The sequence below is a fragment of the Furipterus horrens genome, unplaced genomic scaffold (assembly GCF_987537825.1).
Source record: "Furipterus horrens unplaced genomic scaffold, mFurHor1.1.pri manual_scaffold_6, whole genome shotgun sequence".
NCBI classification, from domain to species: domain Eukaryota; kingdom Metazoa; phylum Chordata; class Mammalia; order Chiroptera; family Furipteridae; genus Furipterus; species Furipterus horrens.
In genome coordinates, this window is record NW_028327176.1 from 92,792,508 (window position 1) to 92,809,830 (window position 17,323).

A 17,323-nucleotide genomic window follows, 5' to 3' on the forward strand; every position below is an offset into this window, starting at 1 on the left:
AGCTTCTGTTCAGCAAAGGAAATCATCAGCAAAATGAAAAGGCAACCTACAGAATGGGAGAACATATTTTCAAATTGTGTATGTGGTAAGGGATGAATATCCAAAATATATAAAGAATTCATACAAATCAATAGCAAAACAAAGCAAATTAATTAAAAAATAGGCAGAGGATCTGAATAGACATTTTTCCAAAGAAGACATACAGATGGCCAACACATACATGAAAAGATATTTAATGTCACTAATTAAAAGGGAAATGCAAATTAGAACCACAATGAGCTATCATTTCACATCTGTTAGATGGCTATTATCAAAAAGATAAAACATAACAAGTACGGGAGAAAAATGTGAAGAAAAGGGAACCCTTGTGCCCTGTTGTTGGGAATGTAAATTGGTGCATCCACTATGGAAAACAGTATGGCAGTTCCTCAACAAATTAAAAATAAAACTATCATATAATCCAACAAGTCCTCTGCTGGATATTTATCTGAAGAAAACAAACAAACAACAACAAAAAAACCACTAACTGTTATAGAAAAGCTATATGCACCCCCATGTTCACTGCAGCATTACTTAAATTAGCCAAGACATGAAAACAGCCTAAGTGCCCATCCATGGATGAATGGATAAAGGAAATGTAGTGTGCGTGTATCTACACAATGGAATACTATTCAGCCTTAAAAAAGAATGAAATCCTGCCATTTACAACATCAGGCATGGATTCTGAGGGGGTTATGCTAAATGAGATAAATCAGACAGAGAAAGACGAATACCATATAATCTCACTTATAAGTGGAATTAAAACAACAACAACAGCAACAAAAACCAAGCTAACAGATAGAGACTGAGTGGTAGTTGCTGGTGTGGGGGTGGTGGTATATGAAATTGGTGAAGAGAGTCAAAAGGTACAAACTTCCAGCTATAAAATAGAATAAATTGGTCATGGGGATGTAATGTACACTACAGTGGCTTATAGTTAATAATACTCTTGCATATTTGGAAGTTGCTAAAAGACTAAATCATAAAAGTCTCCATCACAAGAAAACAAAATCTGTAACTATGTACGGTGAGAGAAGTTAACTAGACTTATTGTGTTGTTAATTTCACAACACAAACAAGTATCAAATCATTATGTTGTATACCTGAAACTAGTATGTTATGTCAATTATATCACAATAAAAATTAACCAAATTTATTAAACAACAACAAAAACACACACACCCATGATATTTCTCACTCACCTTGCTACCAATTACTGTCTGTAAGCCACAATCCCCAGGCAGTACTACATCCTCCCCAAGCATCATAAGCAGGGCTTGTCCTCATACCCAATTTGCAGTGAGGAAGCTGGAGATGCAGGGGGTTTGTGTGTTTAAAGTTTCTGAACCAGCAACAACCAGAAGTTGGAGAGACACATGCTTCCCGTACTCTGTACTGGGGTCTGGCCCTGACCCTCTCTGGTCTGTGTGGGGGCAGGTGCAGCTGTTGGTCAAGTTCCCTTACTGCCCCCTGGCCAAGGCCTTTTTTTTTTTTATCCCTATGAGTGAGATAGGGGGTCTTTTCTCACGTGTCAAGAGTTAAGAGCAGTTCTTACTTGAGGGGTAGGAAGGGAGAGGTATCTGTGGTATCTCCAAATTGGGCTGGAGCAGAGTAGCTAGGGATGCAGGCTTGAAGATTGTACATATTTCTGTTTCTCCTTGACGGCATGGCGTGTGTCCCCAGAAGGCTGGAGTAGGAAGCTGAGAAGCCCCAGGTTTCCTGATTCCATGTCCCTGAAGCCTCAGGCAGGTCTTGGGGTGGCTCCCTTTGGATGTGAGGGAGCCTCCCTGGTCAGGGCCCCCTCATGCACCCCAGACAGAGCCTTCTTCTCCAACACTGCCTGCCTCCAACCCAGCCTGCACCAAACTCAACTATCCCACTCCTGAGTCCTCAGCCCTTCCAGAGACCAGGCTTTTGTCCTGGCTCCCCTCTCTGGAAGGAGAGAATCAGGGACTGTGGTGTGAACAGCTCACCCAGCGTGTGGTGGATCGTTTGAGAGGCCACAGGCTCTTTCTTTGTTTGGAAAATTCTGTCCCATTCCTCTCCCACCTCCAGACTGCATTCTCTTCCTAAGAAAATAAAGGGCCTCCTCCTATTCCAGTTTCACTGTCTCACAAAAACACGGCAGAATAGTTTAAGATGAACTGGTTTTTATTCCAAGTTGTTACAATTGCTAGTTTGTCTGTCTTTCCACTTTGCCCATTTCTTCATTTCCCAACCCCTTTCTCTCTTGTCTTCTCAATGTCGTGTTCACTCTCTCCTCATCCTCTCCTTCTGTTGCCCACTCCTTATCTTCCTGTATTTTTTCCAAACCCCTTAACCCACCTCTCCATTCTCCCTGCTCCTGCCTCTGCCTGCTTTGTCCCTTTGCTCGCTGATGTGCTCCTCCTCCTCTTCCCCCCTCCCCACCTTCCCTGGCCCTATCCACACATTTGGATCAGTAATTTCCGATGGGGATCAGGAGTCATGCCCATTCTCTGCACAGCAGCCAGTGGGGGCTTTTGGAAATATAATCTGTACTGAAACTAATGAACGTCTAGACAACTTGAGCCTCAAGATTAGGAAAGGAAAAAGTGAGTATGTGGGGGAGGGGCACAAGGTCTGTATTTTTGTACACTGCTGATAAATAAAGGCGTTTCAATGGCTTTATTATTATGCTTATTTATCAGCTTGTGCTTGGTAATCACTGCTGTGTGCCATCTTTTGAAAGGCAATGGGCTTTGAGTTGATTTGTCTGGGTTCCACACTGAGAAACTGGCAGAGCAGAGTGGTTGTTTTCCCCAAGGTCATGTGCCTCTACTCCGTGTACAAAAAGATCCACTGCGCCTTTGTTACTTCCTCCTTTCAGTTAGATGAAGGGATTATCCTCTTGCTGAATGAACATTTGATGATGCTTTCATAATGCTAAAACACTTGTTGTTTTATCTCTGTTCAGGAATTTTTCTGTTTATATTCTGTTTAGGAATTTCAAGGGGAATATAACCCTGCTCTGAAATTCTTCACTCCACCTAAGGAGACATATAAAAATTCTTTCAGAGCATAAAGAAATTCAGTAGCACAATCACTTGAAAACTTTTATTCCTTAAAAGCTTTATAGCTTTTGTGGACAAAACAAAAACAAAAACAGAACAGGTATGGTTCACATGGTGATCTGATGATAAATTCCTAACTGAGCAGGTCATGGAGGGTAGTCACACCCCTGTCATGTAACTTCTTTACTAAAAAGCTTATCTTTGTCTTGCCTTGACCTTTGTTGGGTGTTGTCTGCAAAGCAAAATGTCACCGGTTTGATTCCTGGTCAGGGCATGTTACGTGCGAGAGGCCACGGATATTTCTCTCCCTGTCTTTTTCCCTCCTTTACCCTCTCTAAAAATAAAAAAATATATAATCTTACAAAAATAAAAAGCTGATCTTTGCCTTAAGCAGAGTCCATTGTTCTTGTACATCCATCCAGGTTAATACCTTGTGCTTCCTTTTTATACCCCTGGGAAACTTAACCACCCTCAAGGGAGCCCATAATCTTGTAATCCTGTAATCCAAACATAGAGATAGCTCACTTTGCTTTCTTCCACCTTCATGAAATCTTCCTTCTGGTCCTTCCTTAATTCCAAATGTTTACAAGTAACTGCAAAATAGTCATTCTTCAGAGCATTTGAGATCTTGTTTCCTGGCACTGTTGTCAATTTTGGTTCAGATAAACTCTTAAAAATATTCATGACAGGTTTGGGTGCTCTCCTATCGACATAGGCCATACTATCTAGGTTTGTGTAAGTGCTTTCGGTGGTGCTCACACAATGACACCATCACCTAAGGATAGAATGTATCCAAGTTATTAAGCAACCCATGACTGTAGTCAAACTCTTAGAAAGAGAAAATAGTAATGGCCAGGGGATGCAGGAAAGTGGAAAAGAGTTGTTCAATGAATATCAAGTTTTAGTTTTGTACGATTAAAAAGTTCTAGAGATTTGTTGCACAATGAAGAGCCTGTAGTTAACACTACTGTGCTGTTCACTTAAAAAGATGGTAAATTTTGACTGGTCACCAGCCTCAGGCATGTGAAGGCATTCTGAAAAGCTGCTTCCTTCTCCCCATCCCCCAGCCGCAAGCTCTGGGGGTTTTTGGACACCCCCGTTTCTGTAACAACACTGCCTGCAAATTGCCCATTCTCGCTTCTGTAATCTAAGACCCCATTCCCTCCCCACCTTTCCTCCTTTGCCCAAAATGTCATATATACCCATTGTTGCCTTACTGTCTGGAATTTTTATGTGTATGTGAAATCCCCATGAGCATGCACTAAAATTTGGTTTTCTCCTGTTAAAAAAAAAAAAAAAAAAGAAGATGGTAAATTTTGTTATGTGTAAAGTTTAAGGTAAAAACACACAAAGAGTCGTCGTCGTCGTCGGCAGCCGTCCGTCTCGAGAGACGATGGTGTAGCTTCTTAAGAGTCTATCTGCACCGCCGAGAATGGCTGTGCAGTCCGACTCGGGAGTGACATGGTATCTGTCTCCTCCCGTGTTGAATCGACATCTTACGATGACGCTGGAGTGTCCTCTCCAGTGAAGCTGAAGCTACAGAGCCTGGGCAAGGTGATATGGAGGGTCTGCTGTTGCCCATGCAGCAGACCCCGCCTCTCTTCGCAGCTGAAGGGTCCAAGGGAAAGACGGAGTCAATACAGCTTGGCTTCAGGTGCGCCCCAGGAGTTGCCGGTGTTGACTACAACGTCGAACCGCCTTAGGGACTCCGGCTCCGGATTTTCTGTCGGGGTTTACTCCCTTAGCCTTTCCCCTGAAGAGGTATGCCGCAAGGCAGCGGAGGTTTTTTGGAATCAGAGTTTTCCTTCTCTGATGTGCCCTGACTGGTAGATCGAACCAGCGACACTTAGCTCGCAGGCCGACGCTCAATCCACTGAGCCAAACCAGCCAGGGGTAGGACCATCCTTGTGCCCCTAGAATAAGCTCCATTTGATCATGATGTATTATTTTTTAATGTATTGTTCACTCACTGCTGGTGTGAATGTAAACTGGTATAGCCACTATAGAAAACAGTATGGAAGGTCCTCAAAGAATTAAGAATAGAGTTACACACAAAGAGTACTACACTAAATTTTGTAAACTTGCATCAAGTTTATATATAATCATTTATATATTTAAAAACACACAAGAAGTAGTAAAAATTGAACTTGTAAATTCAATGTAAGATATTTGAAGTTACAAGAATTAGCCCAAGCATCAAGGAGAGAGATATGGCTAAGTGATACTAATTAAATCAGATAAGTGTTGTCTTGGCAGGGTTTCAGTTACTCTTAACATGGGAGCTACATGTTCTTTGCTCTGAGAGCCAGTAAAGCTATAGGAAAACATAGCCGTGCAGGTTAAGAGCAGAACTCAAGCACTGATTCTGAATTATTTATATTTGGATATTTCAGATAAATCTGTATTGTCATTTCACAGTCTTTCTCTTACAAAAGGAATACGATAATATCAGAATTTCCTTGCTTCACGACATCTAAAATTTTGACTGCCAGGATAAATAGTTCAGTAAATATTGGAGAAACCTCCAAGGACCAGTTCAGAGGTCATCTAAAGCTATTCCTTAGGCTGGGTCATTTCTAGAGGGGCACAGCAGGGTGGTGTGTGTTATGGGACTTACCCCAAACCTTTCTCTTGAAATCCTACCATTTCAGAGCCATTCCTTTGCATTAAACATTGCCTACTCCCTAAGACCTCTTTTCAAACCCAGGAAAGGAGTATGGCATTAAGACCCTAACACTTCACTTCTGTGGCTCTTAACCCTTTTCAATTGTTTTGGTCACAACACGGAGTGTCTATGGACATTTACTCAGAAAAATGCGCTCATGCACGTGTCCACCAAAATTTGTATGCAGGTTCTGCTGGTTCACAGTGTTAGAAACAAGGACATAGTGACTCCCAAACCAGTAAAAAGTCATTAGTAACAAAGGGCAAATGTAATTAGAGGGTCTCTGAGAAGGGAGCTGATAGCACTGGCATATCTACAAACCACAGAGGAGCAATTAGATAACCGTGTTAGATTGTAACTCCGGAGTAACCAGTAATGGAGAAACGGGGAAGAAGGAGAGGGGAGGGGGAGCTAATTGCGTTAGGATGGGGAAGCTAATCGCTCTCACTTTAGGGCAAAGAAAATAATCACTTTAGGGTGGCAATTTTAGGGTGGAGAAGATAATCACTTTAGGGTGGCAATTTCAGGGTGGGGAAGCTAAGACTATAAAACCAGTTTCCTTTGTCTACTTGGTGGGCACATTCTCCTGGCTGTGAGGGTGCGCCCGGCTCTGCAGACTCGTGAATAAAGGCCTCGTTTTACTGCTCAAGTCCTGTGTCCCAGTTTTTATTGTGAGCGTTTCTCACAACAGGAGCACCTCTCCCTCACCTCCCACCAAGGCTGTTCCTGGCTGGATGACTCTCTAAGTACCTTAGGCTGGGAGGTTTGGAAACAGTCAGTGGAGTTGGTTGATGAGGAGACTATAAGAGGAAAAAAGTGAGTAAAGGAGGGTGCGGGGCACTGGGCAAACATGACTATTAAAATAATACTATCATTCTCTGGATCATTCGAGATCTTATTTCCTAGCAAATGTCATTGTTTTGGCTCAAATAAACTCATAAAAATTCTCTACAGGTTTGGACATTCTTATATTGACACTTATGCAGGTTTAAGTCTTTGCTGCATTTATAAGAGTTTCTGGAGATAAGGAAGGGTAAGGTTGCACACCTCTTCCTGGTACAGCCAGGAGGACACTTTTACAAATGGAGATTTTTCTTCCTTCCTTCTTTCCTTCCTTCCTTCCTTCTTCCCTTTCTTTATTTTTTATATATTTTTTTAAGATTGATTTTTAGAGAGAAAGAGAGACATTGTTTTGTTGTTCTCCTTACTTATGCATTTATTGGTTACTTCTTGTATATGCCCTGACTGGGGATTGAACCTGCAACCTTAGGGGATTGAACCCATATCTTTGGGGTATCAGGATGCTCTAAAGAACTGAGCCACCCCACTAGGGTGGAGATTTTTCTTATAGATGTAAATGTATTTTACGAAGGGTAACTTCAACTTGGTTTTCAGAGTTTCTCCCATATCTGCTGTTTCAAAAATTAACCAGCTTAAAATAATACTAAACCAAAGAGACATATTTTGGGGTGACAAATTCTGTTCCCTACATCTTCAAGGCTACAGACCTACATTATGTTACTGTACTGAATACCGTAGGCCAGCAATTTTTAACCTGTGCGCTGCAAGAATTTTTAAAACGTGCCAATACCTGACTATTTAGTCAGGGGCACTGACGTCCGTTCCCTTAACACTTTCGAATAAAAAAAATGATAGCAGCTAACGCAATAGCCATGTGGTGTGAATGAATGAAAATTGTATCTGTATTTTTTTTGTTAGATTGGCAAAAAATATACTTTTTGGTGTGCCGCATAATTTTAGTAATTAGTTTATGTTTGCCACTATTAAGGATAAAGAAGCAAGCCAGTGACTCTCAAACCAGTAGGAGATAATTCACAGATGAATCATGGAAAAGGGGTGAGGAAATGACATTCCGAAGCTCCTCACACATATCTCTGGGATGGAAAGGAGGAAGATTGTTGTCACCAAACACAGAGAAATGGGAAAATGTAGCTAGATAAATTTGCAAATAAGTTGGAGATCGACCTATAACTAGATTACCCTTAGTTAATTACACCCTGAGTTAAGGAATTAATCGTGTTAGGTTGTGAACCTGGATTAACCAGTAATGGAGAAATGGGGGAGAAAGAGGGTGAGGGGAGCTAATCGCGTTAGGGAGGGGGGGCTATTTGCATTAGTATAAAACCAATTTTCTTTGTCTACTTCACGCACACTTGCTCCTGACTGGTGGTGCTCCCTACTCTGCAGATTCGTGAATAAACACCTCACTTTGCTGCTGAAGTCCTGTGTCCTTGTATTTTATTGTGAGCGTTTCTCACACCACGAGATGAAAAAGGTTAAAAATTGCTGCCATAGGCAATTGTAACACATTGTAATGCAGCAGTAAGAATTTGTGTAACACCCTGTGCTATGACATTATGATGGCTATGATGTCATTAGATACTAGGAAAGTTTCAACTCATTATAATCTTATGGGACCGCTGTTGCGTATGCTGTCTGTCACTGGCTGAAATCAATATATGACACCTGACTGTATATTACTATACACAAATTTTACTTAAAATTTTTTTTTATAATTGTGTTTTAATATAATTGGTTGCCTTTATAATAAGACACATTTTATTGTATGTATTTAAAAACATATTAGTTGGAATTCCATAGGCAACCAGGGGGGTGGATGAAAAAATTAAAAAGTTGAAGCACTGTATCTGGAGGGGTTTTAAGCAAATGTCATGATCTGCAGCATTTTTAAGAGTTCACCCAGTCAGGTGTATATATCCTTTAGGAAGTGAGAACAAGAGTCCAGGGGTGAGACAATGGGGTCCAGAAAGAAGGTAGGAACAATGGCAGTGAGAGGCAGAGAAAACTCAGCAGATGTTAAGGAACTAGCACCCTCATGATCTGCGGGCTCTCACTGTGTTTGGAGTGCTGCTACTTTATGCTCTTTGCAGGATCTGCTGCATTCTGGAGTGTGGCACCCATAAGACTCTGTTTCCCACCCCCCATTGCCTGAACACTTGGCTCCCACACAGCTTCTTCCCAAGCCAGCCTCCCCTTAACCCCCCTCTCCCTCTGGCTGTCCTACACAGCTCCAGAAGGCCTCATTCAGACCCAGTGTTTAATGCCTACAGCAGCCACATCTGGACCCAATGTGGCTACTCCCAAGGGACATAAAGATCGCAGACAATTGGCCTCTTGTCCACCAAATGGAACAGAGGCCTGAGGATTGGTGGAGAAGAGGGCAGGAGGGTGGAGGGTGAGAAGGATGCCAAGGGGAAGGAGGAACTGGGATTCCTGGAATTTCTTCCTCTGGAACAAACATCCAGGAGCAAGCTGGGCAATCAACAGAACTTGGGCACATGAAGGACTTTGGCTTTGGATTCCTGGGACATGTGTTTTTGGGCAATGGTTCACCAGGCACTGGGGCTCCTGGGGCTTGGGGCCCCATACCTCATTATGGGGCTTGTCACATGTAATATCATAATGTAAGGGAGAAAGAAACCAGTGACTCTCAAACCAATAGGAGATAATTAACAGATGAATCATGGAAAAGGGGTGAGGAAATGACATTCTGCAGCTCCTCACACATATCTCTGGGATCGAAAGGAGGAGGATTGTCATCACCAAATACAGAGAAATGGGAAGACGTAGCTAGATAACTTTGTAAATAAGTTGGAGATAGACCTTGAACTAGATTCGTTGGCAGCCGTCCGTCTCGAGAGACGATGGTGTAGCTTCTTAAGTGTCTATCTGCACCGCCGAGAATGGCTGTGCAGTCCGACGGCATCTGTCTAGATTACCCTTAGTTAATCACACCTTTAGTTAAGTAGTTAATCGTGTTAGATTATGGACCCAGATTAACCAGTAATGGAGAAACCAGGGAAGAAGGAAAGGAGAGGGGGAGCTAATTGCATTAGTATAAAACCAGTTTACTTTGTCTGCCTTGCTTGCGCATGCCCCTGGCTAGCTGTGTGCTCAACTTTGCAGACTCATGAATAAATGCCTTGCTTTGCTGCTGAAGTCCTGTGCCCTTGTATTTTATTGTGAGCATTTCTCACAATTTGGGGGCTTGTCTGGAGTCCTCCTCCTGTGTGCAGGAAGGGGCTCTGAGCCGAGGTGGGGAGACATGTCCTATCCACTTTTGGGTGGCCCACTTGACCCAGGGCATGCCTGCCTCACAGTGTCCAGAAATTGACCCGAGATTTCTTGTTGGGACGGCAGTAGACCAATGCAGGGGGGAAACAAAAGCAAACACCGCAGTAACCAGGCAACCTCGTGCATGGGCCAAGGTAAGGAAATTGGGTTAATCACTGCCTGGGTGTTGGGCATCCTCGGAGATTGAGCGTGTATGGGTGGTGTGTATGAGCGTGTATCCCTAGATGCGAAGTGAGTGCGGAGTCTTGATCTGCGATTCTGTTCTCCCACGAGGGAAATGGCCAGAGACGGATGAAGCAAATCTCAGGCTGTGTGCAAGAAATCTCCAGTATGGGGGGGTTGAGCACACAAGGCATGGACAAGTAACCTCCAATAAGGGGGGTTGAGCTCACGGCCTCTCTATATACAAGACATCTCCAGTAAGGGTGGTCGAGTATATGGGGTCTGTATACAAGAAACTTCCAGTATAGGGGGTTGTACAGGGTGTGAGCAAGAAACTTCCAGTATGGCGGGTTGAGCTCATGGGTTTGTGTTCAAGAAATCTCCAGTAAGTGGGGTTGAGGACACAACCAATTTCAGCCACAGCCACAGGAATCGACTGAGGATGGGAAACAAAAATTCTAAGCCTAGGGAAACTAAAGAATCAGGGAAAATGTTAGAGCATTGGGGAGAAGATCCCTGAACCCAGAATAAGGAAAAACAGAAAACGGTAAAATATTGCTGTCACCTTTGGCCAAAGGAACCCATTAAGGGACAATCTCTTTTCTGGCCCCAGTTTGGGTCTGGTGAAACTTGGGTTTGTCAAGCCCTGATCTTATACGTGAGTGATCAGGCGTCAACTTCTAGGGCAGAGAAGGAATATGCTCTCTGCTGGTTACAACCTACCAGCAGGTCTATAGGTCTCTTCCCTGTGAAAGAAAAAGAAGATAAAGCCTGGGACCCTCTGTCCTGCCTCCTGCCGCCTTATGGCCCTGGCCAGCCAGTGGCCAACTGGGCACAGGCACCACGGACAGACAGTACAGACAGATCAGGCCAGGGTCACCTAACAGGTGCCCAACTGGTAGCTGTGCCCACGACACTGACGGCACTGGCGGGAACTTACTCTAGATTAAGAAAAGAATTAGAACAATGTAAGCAAGACCTGAAGAACTTTCTCATTCCCTCAGAGCAGCCAATGTTTCCTCTTAGGGAGGTCCCTGTGGGCCCTGGACAAATTGGATATATCAATGCTCCTTTAACAAGCACTGAAATTAGAAACTTCAAACACAATATGAAGCACTTGGTAGAGGACCCCTTTGGATTGGCAGAACAATTAGATCAATTCCTTGGACTCAGCATATACGTGTGAATAGAATTAATGTCTATACCAGACATCTTCAGAGGGGAAGAGAGAGAAATGATCAGATGGGCTGCTATGAGGATATGGGAAAGGGAACATCCTCCTGGTCAGGGAATTGTCCTGGCTGAACAAAACTTTCTCAATATAGACCCTGAATGGAATAAGAACAGGCCAGAGGATAGGGCTCAGATGAGAGACCTTGGGAACCTCATCATCAGGGGAATCAAGGAGTCTGTTTCCCGAGCACAGAATGTCTCCAAGGCTTTCAAAATACAGCAAGAAAGAGATGAAACTCCATCAGAATTCCTACAGAAGCTCAGGGATCAGATAAGAAAGTATTCTGGTCTAAATCCAGAGAATGCTGTAGGACAGTGACTCTGAAAATCTCCATTGTAACAGAAGCTGGCTAGATATTTGTAAGAAATTGCAGAAGGTAGATGAATGGGCCAGCTAGAACAGTTGAAAAACTCAGGAAAGCTCAGAAAGTGTACATCAGAAGAGAGGAGGAGAAAAAGAAGTTTGTTTAAAGCTGCAGAATATCTCTGCAAATCTAGGAACTTTTAGGTGCCAGATACTGAGTTTGAGTATAGTCCTTCACAGTGTGGAAAAGAACAAGGATTGGAAGCATGTTATGGTTAAATCTAAAGAAGTAAAGAGTATTTAGAAAGTTTGTGAATGTTGCAGAAGGTCTGTGGAAAGTTGAAATAATAAAAAGGAAATAGTTATGTAAGTTTTAAACCCGGGAAAAGGAAACTTCAGCTGCTTGTGTTCTGATTTTATAAAAGCGTATTTTGGTCTATTCTGTTGTGAAATTCTCTGTATCTGTTTTTGACCAATGAGACCTAGGAAAGGTTGTCTGTATACTGGTCAGGAAGAATGCCTCTAGGAGGCCTGTGGACATACTGGAGAGAGAAGGCCTAGCTGTCTGTATTTTGAATTATTGTTCTGTTTATGTTCTGAAAAGAAAAATTGAGGTTTCCCAAAACTTCACATGAAAGAAAGGGAAGAAGAAAAAGTGTAAGGCATGAAAATTAAAAAAGTTTGTTAAAAGCTTATAAAAGTTTTGAAAAAAAATGTATGGTTTTAGTAATGGAAGGTGTAATGCATGGAGATGCAATTTTGAAGGACAATGATTTACCTTCACGCCTTTATATTTTTCTCCCTCCCTGATCCCTCCAGTATTTGGCATTCTAAAGAAGTAAAAAATAACATGAGGTTCCTTTGCATGAAACTAATAAGACCAGTCACTAATGGTGGTTTTGTCAACCGAGGCTTTAACTGGGATGTCATGCCTGAAGGAGGCATGCCTAGGCTCTGGTTGTTACCAGAAAGCTCCAAGGAACAGAAATTGACTTTCAAGGGTAATGAAAGCCACAGAGGAAAAAGCCTGATACCCTGGTTGATTGTGGTTTGTGGCAATCTTTCTAGGGAAGGGACAAAAGTTACTTTCCTGATAGATGGCTAGAAGGAAACTTAAGGCACAATGGAAAACCTGAAGGACTTGTAAAAAGCATGGGTTTTACAGGCGAGGCCAGATGGCAGGTGTGTGGCTCAGCTTCTGTGCCCAGAAGGACAGACTGAAGGTCAACCTGAAGGTTCCTTGTGTGAGTTCCAGCAAAACAGACTTAACAGATTATATGTAATCAATTGCTTCTCTTGTTGTGTTTATGCAAATGAGCAGGTTAGATTAAAACTGGACTTAATGCAGCCCTTTTAATGGCAAAGGAGGGTAATCTTAAGGAGAAGAATCATGATTTGAGGAAAATCACAATGCTTAGTGGTAGACTATAAACTAGTGCAGCTAAAAGTTTGTTTTCATTTAGAAGTTAAGACTAGGTTTGTAACATCATCAAAAATGTTCTATCTATAGGCAAGGAGGACCTATCAAACTGCCATTGTTAAATATCATTCCAGCAAAGGCCTTGTGACTGGATGTCTCCACAGTCTTACAGATTCAGAGACTGGTTTGCAGGTTATGTTGTGTGGATTAACATATGTATTTTTTCTTCTGTTTGCATAGGGCATAAGCCTATAATCTCATTATCTGAGTAATTGTCTGTACATATAGGCCTCAATTAAACCCACGTGCATTGCTGCCTCCTGAGACTCAATGGTTTGGCTGAACTAAGTGGTTGAGTTGGTAAAGTGTGGGGCAGTCTGTGGGCTTCACTTTAAAACTGGTTTCATTCTTTTCTATCCTAATGGCTTGGACAGAAAGGGCCCAAAGTTCTGAGAAGGAAGAAATCCTAAAATATTCCCCTCAGCTCAAACTAAGTTTAGTGGGCAGAAGGGTTTTGAACAAGTGTGACATGCCTTGCACACCTTCTGCCAAAGAAGCCAATTTTTTTCCTAATGCAAGACATTAAACATTAATCCCTGCCTGTTGTCATTTACTGTTTATAGTTTTAATTATGCTTTTTAACCTGTTGCCAAATCTGTTGCCCCCAGAATATGACAAGGATGCCAGTTTGTTCAGCGGTGCCAACCCTAGGAAACTAAGCATGCTGCTGCCTGGGGACAGCCAACTGACTTGGACTTTACAAAATCCTTCCCCTTGGGAAGACGACCCTCCCCTCCTCACTCCCACTCTATTAGAGATTTCTATACCCAAGGGTAGGTAGGATGATGGCCATGTCCAGCTTGAAGCAGTTAGAGGAGCACGAGACCTTCACCCATTGTCCTCTATAAGATTATAAAGGTTCTTAAGTATGAGAGGGGGGATTGTTATAGAGTAAGGTCCCCCCAAGTTCCCCAGAGCCTGTGATTGGGGTATGGGGGAAGAGGACAGCTTTCAAGATGCCTTTATATAGCTATGTCTGGTAGCTAGTATCTTAGTTATACAAATGGCTTTGGTTCTTCCAAAACCCCAAGGAGATGGGGGAGATTTTGACTATAAAATGGTGATAAAAAAAGAGGTCAACAGCCCCTGGTGGATCATTTGATCCTCACATCTATATCAATGTCGCTGGGGTCCCTAAAGGAGTTCCAAATTAGTTTAAGGCTAGGACTCAAATAGCGGCAGGGTTTGAGTCAGTCCTCTTCTGGTAGTCAACAATAAGAATGTTGATTGGATAAACTATATTTATTATAATCAGCAGAAATTTATTAATTATACCAGAAATGCTATAGAAGAAATAGCTCAACAGTTAGATGCCACCAGTTGAATGACCTGGGAGAATAAGATAGCACTGGATATGATCCTAGCAAAAAAAGGAGGTGTAATGCTCAGCGGACAGTGTTCCACTTTTATCCCCAATAATACGGCTCCTGATGGCACTGTCAAGGTGGTTCTATTGCCAAGTCAGTTTTCTAACCATCTTGTTATAGAATTGTCAATGCCTGAGTTTCCCACTAGTTCACTTGCTAGAGTGGTTAGTCCCTGTAGAAACTTAGTGAACCTTTCTGAAATCCCAATTCAAAAAATGTATGCACCCCTATGCTTATAGCAGTGCTATTTACAATAGCCAAGTGCTGGAAACAGCTTAAGTGCCCATCTATAGATGAGTGGATTAAAAAACTGTGGTACATTTACACAATGGAATACTATGCAACAGAAAGAAAGAAGGAACTCCTGCCAATTGCAATAACATGGATGGAACTAGAGAGAATTATGGTTAGTGAAATAAGCCAGGCAACCAAAGAAAAATACCACATGATCTCACCTAATACAGGAGACTAATGAACACAAAAAAATGAACAAAATTGAACCAGAGGCATGTAAACAAGGAACGGAGTAACAGTTATCAGAGGGGAAGAGGGGAGGGAAGGGGAAGAGTTTAGTAACGGAACTAATATAAATAACCCATGGACATGAAAAATGGGGTGGGGACTGACTGTGGGAGAAGGGGTGGGCTGAGTGGGGGGGGAGCAATGGAGGCAAAAGTGAGACACTGTAATAGAAAAGCGATAAAAATAAATAAATAAAAGGTATGGCAGGATACACACCAAATTCATAAGAGGTGACGCATAGGATTAGAGGTGAGAGAGATGTAGGAAGTTTATGTTGATCCTCTGCACAGTTGCAGTATTTTTAGAATGAGTATTTTTCCAAGGCCTTTCAAAATATTGTAAAAAAAAAGGAGAATAAAAAGAAAACTGGTTTGGTAAGTGGAAAGGAATGATCACGTCAGCTCTTGTCTCCCTCATACTGGTAGCAGGTGTCCTTACTGCTTTAAGCTGCTGTATTATGCCCTGCATCAGAGGTTTGGTTCAGAGATTAATTGAGACTGCACTAACTAAACAGATGCCAGTAATTTACCAACAGAATAATCTCCTCCTCCTGGAGGATAAAGAAAATCCTTGCTATGAGGCAAAGAATTGAGAAATCCTCATGAGGTTTGAAGGGACAAATTAGAGGTTTGAGTAGTCAATTTTCCAAAAGAGACAGAGGGAGTTGTTAGGGATAAAAAAGCCAGTAGGAGATAATTAACAGATGAATCATGGAAAAGGGGTGAGGAAATGACATTCCACAGCTCCTCACACTTATCTCTGAGATCAAAAAGGAGGAAGAGTATCATCACCAAACACAGAGAAATGGAAAGATGACCATCCGTGGCAATCAACGTCCTCAGAAGGGAGACAAAACAGACAAAGCATGCCCCTTATAGAAAGTACTCTGAAGTAGATGTACCAGAAATTGAACTTCAATCTGATCAAATCTCTAAATCCAACTTACCACTTGTAGGAAATACAGAGGATACAGGAATATGTTTTAAACTACAGCATAAGGATGTCATCAACAAAATGCAAATCAAACAACTTGTAAAAATAAATAAGCCCTGGCTGGGTAGCTCAGTTGCTTAGAGCATAGTCCTTGATACACCAAGGTTGTGGGTTTGATCCCCCGTCAGGGCGTAATCCTTTTTGTCAGGGCACACACAAGAATCACCCAATGAATGCACAAATAAGTAGAACAATGAATCGATGTTTCTCTCTCTCTCACGCTTATCAATTAAAAAAATAAATAAGAAAAAAAAAAGATGGGAGAGAAGGTGAAAGACTGAGCAGAAACTTATAGATTACAAGACTTTGAAGAGAGAAATCAATTACATGTATAGAACTTTCTTGGTCCTTAATTCAAACAGTGAAAAACAAAAACCAGACAGCTTAACAATCTGTAACATTTATGAGACAATTGGAAATGTGAACACTGAATGGACATTTGATAATAATAAAAAGTTTTTGTTTGTTTTTCCTCCATTGACTATCTGCTGCCTCAATTGTTTTTATTGTGGTAAAATATACATAACAAAATTTACTCCTTTAATGGTTTTCAAGTGTACAAATCAGTGGCATTAAGTACATTCACAATGTCATGCAACCATTACTCTTTTCATTACTGGATGTTAATATTTTTGAGGTGCAATCAGGTATTCTGGTTTTAAAAAAAAAGACATTTTCTTTTTAGAGATCAAATGATATGTTCAAAGAATCTTGTCACTTCTTTGTTTTGGTGTGGCTGGACCATAAAGTCCTCCATTCTCACCTTAGCCTCTAGCTCCGGCTCCAGCCTGCCGCTCCAGTCACGTCTCCCATCTCAGTTCATTCTCTCTGCTTCGGCCATATGAACCTTCACGCCAGAACCACACTGTGATTTTCATGGGCACCTTTGCCTTCATGGGGTCCCTTCCTCCATACATCACTCATATATTTTACAAATCTATATACAAATATATATTTGTATTATATAAATATACTATTATAATTATAATTTTATAATTAAAATTATATTATAATTATAAAACTATAATTTATATTATATTATAAATATAATATAATACATGGATATTACATTTAAAACATTTCCTTCTAGCTAATAGTTTTATTTTTTTCTTCTGATTTTAAAAGAAATTAAAACATTTCCGTGGCCTCCTTTTAGTGTGGTGGGCCCTGGACACTGTACCTGCTATGGCTAATGGATAAGTCAGCCCTGACCCGCAGAGATCCCCTGGTGTCGTAGGTGAAACGAAGACTTCCCAGGCAGCTTGTGCTCAGGGAGAGAAGGCCAGCAAATGTCTGAGAGACAAATGCCTTGATCACCTTTCTCCAATGTCCTTTATTGAGTGCAGTAAGCTTAATGGCATATAGCATGCACATAAAGCTCATCAATTAATGTTAAACAGTGCTGATTAC